General features: G+C 44.3%; 1 long non-coding RNA gene across 1 annotated transcript in view; it reads right to left on the reverse strand.

Moving 5' to 3' along the window:
- The window catches only part of LOC138393419 (uncharacterized), a 42,648-nt gene that overhangs the window by 28,035 nt on the left and 920 nt on the right, over positions 1–13,693 (reverse strand). The gene's annotated exons all lie outside the window — the stretch shown is intronic.

Raw genomic sequence — 13,693 nt, forward strand, 5'->3', positions numbered from 1 at the left:
GCACGGCTCAGACTGGGCAACCAGGGCAGCACGCCCAGGATGAACTTCAAAGGCTCCTGGCCACCTCTGAGTCCAGCCCCACACACAATCCCCTCCAGGCTCCCAGCCCCTACACCATAAACCACGAGGTCCCTGCCCTCTCTGACGGCTCCAGAGAGCATCCATGTCTGGCTGCTTGGACATGGACCCTGTCCCAAGGGCCCCCGGGCTCAGCCATGGAAGCCTTGGGCAGTGACACTGAGGCCCCTGAGTTCCAAGGTTCGCTGGGAAGGGAGGAGAGAGCCAGCTGGCAGGAAGGCAGAAAAAGGAAAGAAGTCTGGAGCTGCAGAAGGGAGGGGCAGGGAGCCTGACTCTGAGGTCCGGGCTGCGCCCCGCAGTGTGGAGCTGGTGCAGCGGGGCAGACACAGCCTCCGTGCAGCAGGCGGAGAGGCGTGTACCTACCATGGCTGACGCTCCTCAGGGGTCACTGATCGTGATTCTGAAAGACAGCACGCAATCAACATGGCAGTTCACACGCACGGGTGGAGCAGGCCTGGGGGTGGGGGGACACGCACACGCACACGACCGTGCGTGCACACACATGCCGTGAGGCCCCGCATGCACACACTAACACACATGCCCACACACAACACGCATACACCTTCCTCCCCTGCCCCTCCCGGTGTCCAGCACCCTCACTGGCCGGCGCGTGCAGCAGGGATCTGGGGCATGCAGCCACTCGGCACACTGAAGCACTCGCGTGGGCTGAGTCACAACACAGAAGCTCACCCGCACAAGCTGGCATTTGCACCAGCTCCCTGCACACTCATGCCTGGCGTGCTCAGAGGACAACCCGTGCTGCTCCATGGAGACAATGCTTCTTTTCTAGGCTCCAGCTGTCATTTCTCTGCCCAAGAGCCTTCCATGGCTCCCTACTGCCTACAGCATTGAGCCCCAACAAGCCAAACTTTTCCGCGGACTCTGAAGGCTCTCCAACCTGCCCTACTCCACCCACAGAACTCTTCCTCATTCCATCTGCACTCTTCTCTGGCCAGCGGCTTTCCTCAGTGCAGCCTACACTGCTCCTTTGCCCACCTGAGCCTTACCTCAATCACGACCCTCACTGAAGACAGGCAGCCTTCAAGAAGCTCCCCAAGACTGCTGTCTTCCCCAAGGCAGGGCCATGATTTGCTAAATGTTTTCCGTGTGTCAGCAAGTCTTAAGTCAGAGCAGGTACCACACCTCACAGTTCTCATATGTCACACCTCAGCGTAGACTTGGGAATGTTGAGTCTGGGTCCGAACTCACATTGGCACTTAGCAAAGTGCTTCTATAGCCACATTTGCAGTTAACACAGCAACCCTATGGCCACTATCCCCCTCGATCTCCACACCAGCCCTGGGAGAAAGGCAGCATGTTATTCGGTAGAAGTGAAAGTGAAACCCGCAGAGGGAAAATTACTTGCCTAAATGAGATACGTGTCTTTGATCAAGATTGAATTTTAAATGCAGTAGATGGCAGACTTCTCAACAAAACACTAGGACATGAAAGTACAAAAAGTCCTTTTAGAATAAACACATACAAGCATCTGCATTTTCATCTGTTGAAGAATCTCTGAGCCCTGGGGTTCCTTGTGCTGAGAATGGAGCAGAAAACCTCCTCCTCCCCACCACACTCCACAGACCCAGTGACCGGGACAGAGTGTTTGCCCCAGGACCCGGGCTTCAGCCTTCTGGGTCAAGGTCACACTGAGACTTGACTAAAATAGCTCTCAAAAATCATTTCCCTTCCATTTTTATTTCAACAAAGCAAAAACTCACACTAAAGCAATATTCTAAAAACTGATCTTCAGATGACAGTGGTGTCTCAGTCCATTTAGGCTGTTACGAAGCAATACCTGAGGCTGGATGATTTATAAAGAAAGAAGGTTTGTGTGGCTCGTGGTGCTGCAGGCTGTCCAAGAAGCAGCGCAGAAGCATCTGCATCTCGTCAGGGCCTCAAGCTGCTTCCACTCACTGCAAAGGGGGAAGCAGAGCCAGTGAGCAGAGATCACATGGTAGGCGAGGGGCGAGAGAGAGAGGAGAGAGAGAGGGGTGGGTGACGAGCTCTTTCCAACAACCAGTTCTAGTGGTAAATAACAGTGAGCTCACTCACTCCTGCGGTGAGAATGGCACCAAGCTACTCCTGAGGAATCCACCCCAAGACCCAAACGCCTCTCACCATGCACCATCTCCAACAACAGGGATCAAATTTCAACATGAGACTTGGTGGGGCCAAACAAACCATGTTCAAATGATAGCAAAAGTGCTACAGAGACATGCCGTGACATTTCCTGTTACTAAACATGTGGCACTAAGCTGACAGGTAGAAATGCAAATCAAGCCATGAAGTTCCATTTTCATCTGTATTACTGGCAAAGAATAATACTGATAATACCAAAATGGTACCGTCAGCAGGAGCTGCTTCTTGACCTAAGAATTCCGCTTTGAAGAACTGACCACATAGACAAGGTTGCCCCGGGATCTGTGGTGGAGATGGCTAGCAGGCCACCAAACATTTGCACTCTCCCTTCCCTGTCTAATGGAGAACTGGGGATAGGAAGTGGCTGCCCAGTTGGGGACTACATATCTGAGCCCACCTGGGGAGGAGGTGGAGCCAGGTGAGTATTTCCCACCAATGCAATGTGAGTAAGGCTCATGCCACTGGCTGCTGGGAGTGATTTGCTACAGCAACTAGGGCTATTCTAAGTAGCACAGATAATACTCTACAGACTCATTTTTATTCTAGCTCACCTATTAATTTTTTTGGAAAAGGTCATGTGTTTACATAGTTCAAAAATGAAACAACATAAAGTCTCACTACCAACTTGTCACCATGCATCCTATGTCCCTCATGCCCATAGATGACCATTTGTATTAGCTACCTATTTAACCTTCCAGTGTTTTCTTACGCAAATACACGTACATGTTCTCATTCCTTGTTTTGTTCTCATACAAAGGCAGCATTGCAAACTGTTTCACATCTTATTTGTCTTTCAACGACATACCCAGGCAATTTATCCACATCAATTCATAGTTTTTTGCAGGTCCCCAGTATCTCATTGGGCTGCATAACAAAGGTTAGTACATCAGTCTCCTACTGCTGGACAATCAGGTTGTTTCCAGTAATCAGTGCCACAGTGAATCCTTTTGTGCATATATAATTTTGCATGGGCAAGTGCAGGTAGGATTGTCCTAGGATGGAAACCGCTGGATCAAAGAGTAAACATATCTGTGATAATCAAGAGAGTACCCTCCCAAGTCCCTGCTTCCCTTTAGCCTCACTAAAAAAGTGGTGGTCAAAGATGCGTTGTTGCCAGTGAGGTAGGTCAGAAATGGCATCCTGATATGGTTTTGACTTTTTCTAATTAAGAATAAAGAATAGTTGGGTATCCTTTCACATATCAAAGGATTATGGTATTTCTTTTTCTAGGAATTATCCATATCCTTTGCCATGTTTTAGGGATTGAATTTTTTCTTCTCCATTCCCAGAAGCTCTTTATCTACTGAAGTACTTAGCACCTTAGCTATATGAATTGCAAATATTTGTATTTTGTCATTATTGATGTCAAATAGATGTTTTTCATGCTTAAGAAATCAAATGTCCTCTAAATAACTGTAACAGAATTTGGACTTTGAATTGTAGTTAGAAAGGCCTCCTCCACTTCAATTGAATTCAAAGAATTTCACTTTCTTCTAGTACTTTTTGGTTTCATTCTGTATATCTACCTGTGCTCCATTTGGATCTCGATCCTCATGTATCTTATACTGGTATGGATCCAGACTTACTCTATTTCAAAAGCTACGTAGTTGTCCCAAAAACTTTTGTTAAAAATCAAACCAAAATCAATCTTAACCCCTCTCACTTAGGATTTCACCTTATCTCACTCTACATTCCCAAGTGTATTTGGGTCTATTTCTGGAATCTCTGGCTGTCTCCCCAGCCTGCTATTTCCGAGCTGAGCACTACAGCATGGCCCACACTCCACACACCACTCTTCTTCCTCCAGAGGCTCCTGGCACTTCCAAAGGTCATTTTTAATCTAAACTTCAATATCAGACTGCACAGAACCAGAGAGAAACAGACTAGCAGTTTTATTTGTAATTCTGTTAAATGAATAATCTAACTTTGAGAGATCTGGCAGTTTATGATGTTGAACTTTCCTAGTCATGAACACGGTATGTCTTTACATGTGTTCAAGTCTACCTGTGTGTGCTTCAGAAAAGTTTTAAAAGTTTTCTTCTTTTGATTTTGCATCTTTCTAGAATTTTTTTTGTAATGACTTATCTTGCTTTGTCTCCTCTTCCACTATATCTTACAACAAATTGATGTTTGTATGTATGGAAACTACACATTATAGCATGCCAATTTTATTATCCTATCGCTTTACTAGGGGACAGTACATCCACACACTGAGATGACATGTAGTCATTAAAAAAAAGAATGTGAGTCTATACAAGTGACATGGCAAGGGGCAGAAAGGACATATAGTCTCCCAGGGGAGAAGGACCATTCATATTAGGGAGGGGGAAGTAGAGGGATATAAAATGTAGCACATGTAAGCTTCAGTATTTTTAAACAATTTACACATATTGCTTCTTTTCAAATTTTTTTGCTAAATTTATATACAACGAAATTTACCATCATAATCATTTTTAAGCATACCGGTCAGTGGTATGAAATATTCATATTGTTGTACAATCATTGTAACCATCTTCTTAATTCTTTTCATCCTATAAACCTGAAACTCTAGTCCCATTGAACAGTAACTCCCATTACCCCTTGCCCCTGGTAAACACCTTTCTACTTTCTATGGTTTTGACTACTCTAGTACCTCATATAAGTGGCTTCAAACAGTATTTGTCTTTTTGTGCCTGGCTTGTTTCACTTAGAATACTGTCCTCGGCCGGGCGCGGTGGCTCACGCCTGTAATCCTAGCACTCTGGGAGGCCGAGGTGGGTGGATCGTTTGAGCTCAGGAGTTCGAGACCAGCCTGAGCAAGAGCGAGACTCCATCTCTACTAAAAATAGAAAGAAATTATATGGACAGCTAAAAATATATATAGAAAAAATTAGCCGGGCATGGTGGTGCATGCCTGTAGTCCCTCCCAGCTACTCGGGAGGCTGAGACAGGAGGATCCCTTGAGCTCAGGAGTTTGAGGTTGCTGTGAGCTAAGCTGACGCCACGGCACTCACTCTAGCCTGGGCAACAAAGTGAGACTCTGTCTCAAAAAAAAAAAAAAAAAAAGAATACTGTCCTCAAGATTCATACATTTTATAGCATAATTCAGAAACTCCTTTTTAAGGCTAATATTCCATTGTCTGGATATTATGCCACATTTTGCTTCTCCAGTCATTCTTGGATGGACGCTTGGGTTGCTTCCACATTTTAGTTATCGTGACTAATGCTGCTATAAATGCAGGTACGCAAATATCTCTTAGAGACCCTGCTTCCAATTCTTTAGGGTATATCCCCAGAAGTGGGGCTGCTGCATCATATGGTAATTCTATGTCTAACGTTTTAAGAGACTGTCATACTGTTTTCCACCGTTGCTGTGCCGTTTTCAATCCCACCAACGTCTATAAGGGTTCCAGTTTTTCCACATTCTTGCCAAAACATTTGTTATTTTTTTTTTTTTATGTTAGCCACCTTAATGGGTGTGGTTTTATTTGCATTTCCCTAATGATTAATGATGCTCAGTATCCATGTGCTTGTAGGCCATTTGTACCTCTTTGGAGAAAGTCTATTCAGGTCCTAGGTTCATTTTTGAATCGGGTTGTTTTCCTGTGGAATTTTAGAAGTTCTCTATATATGCTGGATAAAGTTATGCTTCAGTAACAAACACCTACCAACTTTAAGTGACATAAAGAACACTAGTTTATTTCTTGCTTTTGCTGTATGGCCAGAATGGGTTAGGGGAGCTTCTAGATCTCCCAGATCTCAGAAACAGGCTTTCTTTAGGAAGTTGCCTCATACCTTTCCCTGGCTCTGCTCCTAACTCGCTGCCCAGACCTTCTTACTCCTTCGCTGTCCTGACCCCCCAGGGCTCTAGGCACCACCTGGTGGCAGCCATAGTCAGATACAGGCCGTAATCTCTCCCCTCAACTATATCTCCTACTCCCCATTCCACCAAACTCCTTACTTCTCCCTCTCCAAAGCACCAGCTCTTTCCATGATCGTCCCCATCTCAGAAGCTGGCAACTCCATGCTTCCAACTGCTCAGAAAATAATTTGTGAATGCAGAATGCCATGGGTCTTCTCACTGTTAGGCGTGCTCAGGGTGGGAACCTGGAATGTATAGGACCGAATGCAGGTAATGGAAAAGTTAGTGATCACAAGGCTCGTGAAACAAGAGCCGCAGCAGTCCCGAGGCTGTAAATCTAACTCTGATCACAGACAGCTGTGGAAGTGGTTACTGCTCAGAAAAAATTTCACCTGTGTGACTATTAGGCACCTAACCGAAGGAACAAAAGTCACTCTATAATAAAGACATCTGCACTCGAATGTTTATGGCAGCACAATTCACTATTGCAAGGATACAGAAACAACCCAAATGCCCGTCAATCCATGAGTGGATTAATAAAATTTGGTATATGTATACAATGGAGTACTACTCAAGTATAAAAAATGACAGTGATCTAGCACCTCTTATATTTTCCTGGATAGAGCTTCAGCCCATCCTCCGAAGTGAGGTATCACACGGATGGAAGAACAGGCACCACATGTACTCACCATCAAACTGACACTGACTGATCGACACTAAGGTGCTCACACAGAAATAATATTCTTTGGCGGTGCGGGGGTTGGGGGTGGGTAAACTCACAACTAATGGACACGGTGAGCAGTGTAGCAGGGGAAGGGCACGTCTCAAATCATGGTTGGGATGTGCCAAAGTCATAACATGCAACCAAAATGTTTATACCCCCATAATTTCCTGAAATAAAAAAAACAGAAAACATATATGTACCAACATGTGTATACATATATGCATGCATACGTAAATTATTTTTTAAACTAAACTAGGAGAAGTGATTGATTAGGATAATATGCATTTTATATTTCGGTATTCACCGTTTATATTTTTCATGTTTTAAGCCCTCAATTTTAAAATAAAAATGTTCAGTTTAAAAAAAAAAGAAAAAGAAAAAGAAAAACTTCACCTTCCCCACACTTCCATCCAAACCTCCAACAAAACCCACGGCTGTCCTCTTCCAGGAGTGGATGCTCTTTTTGGCCTCAATCCATCTGCACCCAGATGCTCAAATAAACCGCATTTTGCTACACCCGAGGCTTCGTGCGTCTCCCTCTCAGCTCCTGACATTCACCTCCACGGCTACTGCCCGGCCCAAGCCCCTGTCAACTTTTTCTTGACTGGATGACTCCTGTAGCCCCTAGCTGGTCTCCCTGCTCTCCCAACCCCCAGTCTGTTCTCGTCACAGTCAGAGTGACAGGTGACATATACATCATATCATGCCATTCCTCTGCCTTAAAGCTGCCAGTAGTTTCCATTCCCATGTTCCCTGAGAAGGGCCTCCTGCCCACACAGACTGTGCACACACCACCGTGGGGCCTCATCCGTAGTGGCTCCTTTGCTGGCTCTATGCTCCCTTCACGGCCGGAGCACCTGACACATCACGTATTTCTTTGCTTGTGACCTGTCCCCCCTCACAGAACGTGAAGTCCACCAGAGCACCGCTGCAGCCTCGGCATTCACAAGTGCTACTGGACATAACAGGTACTCAAACTTCGTTACATGAATGACTCAAACAAACTGTGGAAGGTCCAACAGTACTGTTAAAAATGCTCTAATACCAACAGATACGTTAACTGACCAGATAGACTCTATATGCACAATGACTGGCTGAGAAGACAAACTAAAATAGTTTGGGGGCAGAAAAGGGAAGGAGGAGTAAATCCTTCTTGACGTGAGCTAACAGAGCTTCCTCAGTGCTCTCATCTCATCATATTAGTGATAATAGTGAGAGGTGTTCACACTAGGAGACACCACTGACCGTATGCTCACCGTGTCCCAGGACCTTTCCACACACCTGGGCCTCACCACAATCCTACAAGGAAGACATTCTTATCCCCATATCACAGGTGAAGAAACAAATTTGGAAAGCTCACCCCAAGCCACACTATCTGAAAATACTGACTTGAGCCCCCATTCTCCATGCAAGCTCTCCTTTCCAATACAAATCATACTACGATGGGGGCCAAACCGAAATGGGAGGTCCTTCTGCTAAGGAGACATTCCAGCCCAGGCACCCTGGCTCTCCTTCTTCCCTGTGTCCTTTGGCTCTGGGTCCCTGAGCCCTCTGTGTCCCTTCCCTCTGTCCTGGCTGACACTCCAGACCCTGGCCCTCAGTTTAGTATGAGACAAATGACTTACCCACTCTCCGTGCTGAAAGAGCCTCTGGCAAAGCACAAACCCATCAAAACCTATGTTCTATGGCATCATCTCTGGGCGAAGAGTATTGACTTAATCTGTCAGCTTTCAAGATTATATTTCAAGAAACATTTTCCCTGCAGATTTCACTGTGGAAGGAGAAGTGCGTCCATGGGAAGAGGAGCAGGAGTCTGGAACGGGGTCCTGTCTCCATCACTGCAAACCTGACAAGGTGACCCACCTTCCATGCCTCTTTCCAAGAATGCCTCCCTGAGAGTGTCCCAGGAGCTTTCAGCCTGCTCAAAGATCTCCCACAGTTCAGGTCTGTCTGCAAAGTCAGTGCAGAAGGCAGACGCTCCCTGGGAAGGGAGGGGATGTGTTGGCTGAAAGGAACTGGGAAGCAAGCAGAGATACAGGACATAGAGCCCCAGCAAAGCCGGAGGCAGTGGTGAAGCACCCCAGGGTTCCAGGTCCCTGGCTGGAGGGTGGCTGGGATAAGATCCACCAAGTCGAGAAGAGGCAGACCCAGCTGGGGGCTGCAGTTCAGGTGCCATAAACAAAGCCTGCCCCGTTCCTTGTCACAGTCCTGGCACAGACTGTACTCTGGGCTGAGTGGAACGAGAAAGCAGATGGACAAAGCAGACTTTCACCACAAAAGCTAGCTCAGAACTCACTCTCATCTTCCTAATCTGTAAAGTAAAGGTGAAGACATACCACACAGACACGCTTGGAGGGTGAGCTTGATGTTAAACGTCAGGAAGGCTGACGCTGAAGGCGACAGGCATCAACCTCAGCCAGCTGCCCTTCTGTGTTACGCTGAAGCCATCGGCAGCCTCGGATGAAGTCCTTCCTTTGAGCCAAGGAAGAACCAAGGGTGATGACTATGTTCTTTGGTATTTCACGGGAGGGGAAGCTGACTACAAAACCTCCCAGGGAGCCCACTGATCTCCGTCAATTCGGCATATCTGGCCTGTGGGTTGGGACTAGAAGGATAGACTAGTCGACTAAGACACATAGGCCTTGTACATCTCATGACTGCCTGCACAGGGCACAAACTAGACTGCCTTCAAAGCACGTTCCTGAGGATTTTGTGAAAGGTCCACAAAGTCCCTCGTTTGCCCAGCACCTCCTCATACCAGACATTGTGCAAAGCAAAACTAATATCTACTTCCTCTTCTCAAGGAGTACAGAGTTCATGAATTAGATAAATATTTACCTGTGAAAATTACCCTTTAGCCCAGAAATTAAAAAAAAAACAAAAAACAAACACCAAAAACTACACACATGCACATGTACACACACACACACACACACACACACAAAAAAAAAAAACCCATGACAAGCAAAAAAACCAGCTCCCCTTTTCTGGAAAGACTGGAAGATCTGGCCACTCTGGGGCCACATTCCTGCCAGGAAGCAACAAGACAGGGCCAGGTGGCTGCTGCTCCTTCACACAGAACATGTCCTCTCCACTTCACAGCCCTCAGCATCCCCCTGGTCTCCCAGGACCAACAGATATTTTCTTGGGGCCCGGGGGACAATATATATATATACACACATACATATTTTAACTTCAGTGTATGTGTGCATAGAAGATATATCCTTGGCGGTCCTAAATGGAGGGAAAAAAGGAGAGGAAAGCCGAAGTACACAAAATAGGGAACAAGACTAGGGAAACAGCCCCAGATACAGAGAAAAAAAGCTGAATTAAGTGGATGATTTTCTATGAACACAGGAATCAACAAAATTGAACATGGAAGGAGATAGCAAACCTAAACGGACTGATGACTTAGAAGAAACTGTAATAGTTATCAGAGTGCTATATTTTAAAAAAGCACCAGGCTTAGACAGTTTTACGGGGAAATTCTACCAAATTTTAAAGAAATAAATAATTTCAGAAGTATTTAAACTGGCTAAATCTGAGAGAAAAAACTTTTATAAAGCTATAGAAAATACTAAAACAACTTGATAAAAATAGCATTAAAAAAGAAAATTACAAACTATGCTCACAAATGATATAAAATTTCTAAATAAAATATTAATAAAAAGAATCTGGCTATGCAATGACAGAGTTCATCCCAAGAATATAATGATGATTCGATAATATAAATCTACTACTATAACTCAATATATTAACAGGTCAAAGGATAAAATCTCTATGATTACACCACATAAAATGGCATTTCAAAAATTTCAACCACCATTTTTGATTAAAAAAACCAACATAAGCAACAAATCCCTTAATAAAATAACTACCATGGCACTTAATGACAAAAACGCAAAAAGCATTCTCATCGAAGTCAGGAACTAGACAAGGGTACCCAGCGTCAGCCCTATTATTTAACTTTGTTCTGGAAATGCAATGCAATCAGAAAACAGAATGAAACAAGAGACATAAAAATCAGAAAACACGGGACAAAATTCTTATTTTTGCAGCTGATATAACAGTACACCTAGAAAACTCAAGAGAACCACCTGCAAAAACTATTAGAAATGACAGAATTAATTAAATTTTGAGTTACAAAATTACAACAAATAGAGCTGGGCATGGTGGCTCACGTCTGTAATCTCGGCACTTTGGGAGACTGGGGTCGGAGTTTGAGACCGGTCTGCAGCTACTCAGGAGTCTAGGGCAAGAGGATCGCTTGAGCACAGGAGTTTGAGGTTGCTGTGAACTATGATCACACCACTGCACTTTTCAGCCTCGGTGATGCAGTAAGACCCTGTCTCTGTCTCTCTTAAAGCAACAACAACAACAACAACGACGACCACAAATACCAACAGTGTTACTAAATACAACTAATAAGAATACGAAATAAAGGATACTATTTTCAATAACAAAAAAGGTAAAACTAGAAATAAATTTAAGAAATATACAGGATTTCCAAATATAACTATAAAAAAGACATTTGAGCCGGGCATGGTGGCTCACGCCTGTAATCCTAGCACTCTGGGAGGCCGAGGCGGGTGGATGGCTCGAGGTCAGGAGTTCGAGACCAGCCTGAGCAAGAGCGAGACCCCTGTCTCTACTAAAAATAGAAAGAAATTATCTGGCCAACTAAAAATATATATAGAAAACATTAGCCAGGCATGGTGGCGCATGCCTGTAGTCCCAGCTACTCGGAAGGCTGAGGCAGGAGGATCGCTTAAGCCCATGAGTAGGAGGTTGCTGTGAGCTAGGCTGACGCCACGGCACTCACTCTAGCCTGGGCAACAGAGCAAGACTCTGTCTCAAAAAAAAAAAAAAAAAAACACATTTGAGACCGTTTGGGAAATGTGCATATGGACTACATATAATATTAATATTAGATAATAAATTGTTGATTTTGATAGACATGATAATAGCATCAGGGTTATATATATTTCAAAAAGGCCTTATTCAAGATACACTGTGAAGTATTTATGGATGAAATAATTTGTTTTAAAATATTCAAGTCCGCAACCCTACAAAAAATGGAGGCGAAGAGGGATCAATGATTCAAGATTGGATAAACATTGAAAACTGCTGAAACCAAGTGATAGATACACAAGACGACGACATTTATAATGTCTTCTCTACTTCTGTATATTTGAAAATATCCACAATAAAGAGTTTAAAAATATGTGCAGGAGGACCCAAACAAAGGAGGGTCACAAAAGACACAAATAACTGCAAAGGTATACTATAGGCTTATAAAAACACACCAAAATGCCACCTAATAAGTAATACAAATTAAAGCTACAAATCACATACCATTTTCATCATCACACAAAGGTCAAAATATGTGGTAAGACACGGTGGCTCACACCTGTAATCTTAGCACTTTGGGAGGCTGAGGTGGGAGGATCACTTGAGGCCAGGAGTTCAACACCAGCCTGGGCAACATAGCAAGACCCCCCCTCTCTACAAAAAACTTAACAAATAGCCAAGCATGGTGGCATGCCTAGAGTCCTAGCTTCTGGAGAGACTGAGGCAGGAGGATTGCTTGAGCCCAGGAATTCCCAGCTATAGTGAGCTATGATGGCACAACTGCACTCCAGCCTGGGCAACAGAGCAAGAACCTGTCTTAAAAAAAACACATACACAAAAGTGGCAACGCAAAAAAAGTGGTAATTTGGCTTTACCTCTCAAAGGTATAAACGTACACCCCTTGACCCAGCAATTCCACTTCTGAAAATTTATTCTACAGATATACGTTCATTCAAAAAGTATTTTCTACCACCTACTCTGTGCCAGGCACTGGAGATAAAGAGGTAGAGAAAACAACATCTCTGTCCCCATGGCACTTCCATTCTCATAGAGGAGAAGACAGGAGTAACGCAAGTCGACAAGCAGGCACGCAATAATTACAATGCCAGGTAAGTGATGAGATAAACTGGGACAGGCTGGTCTGGGAAGGTCTGAGAAGGTGACAGCACAGCAGAGCCCGAGTGAAGGAGACAGCAGAGCACAAGAATGTCTGGGGAAAGCAAGAGGGGGGAAGCCAAGGGGCAACACAAACGTGGCCTGTCTTCCCTCTCTTTTGCGTTTTATTTCCCTAACAGTCATCTGTTTATCCAAAAGATATGGGCATCACTGGAATTTCCTCTGTCCCCGACACAAAAATGAAAATTAATTCGGTCATTTTAATACTGTACATCTTTCAAGGAAAGTGCCAGGCGAGCACCGCTTCCCCTAAAATTATTGTTCATAACAATTTGACGTTGCCAAAGGAAGAATTTTCCAACTTACCCAACTGTTACATCAAGCCTGGGAAAAGTGCATTAAAGCTAATTATGAGTTTTTGCTGCAGATAAACCTTTTCAGAGTATAAGAGAACACACTAGTTTCACAAAAAGATATCGATCAGTTGCCAGATAATTTTACACACGGACAAAAACAAAACTGTCCGTCCCTGACCTTCTGGCAGGATTGAGAACCACTGTCTTAGAACCACCTAGAGATTAATTTCATGATCTTTTAAGCAATGAACTTGAATGTATTTTCTTTAGAGACTATTTGGAGAGATATTTTACACTTAAGTGGCCATTAAGGGCATTCCAGATGAGCCCAAAGAAATGCAAATGACTCTGTTACAACACCTGAGAACATTATATATACTAACTTCTTCAAATACCATGAGACACCAGGCCTCAAAATTGCCACGAATATGTTGAACAGCCAGATAGTTAAGAAAGCAGCAGACAGGGAGAGAAACTTGTCCACGGGAGATAGGCTCCCATCTCATTTTGAAACCAGTTCATGTCCTCCCCAAAGGGAGAACACAAGCAACCCAGAGACTTCAGGAGTCTACCGGTGATTCCCAA

The sequence above is a fragment of the Eulemur rufifrons genome, chromosome 11 (genome assembly GCF_041146395.1).
Source record: "Eulemur rufifrons isolate Redbay chromosome 11, OSU_ERuf_1, whole genome shotgun sequence".
Classification (NCBI taxonomy): Eukaryota; Metazoa; Chordata; class Mammalia; order Primates; family Lemuridae; genus Eulemur; species Eulemur rufifrons.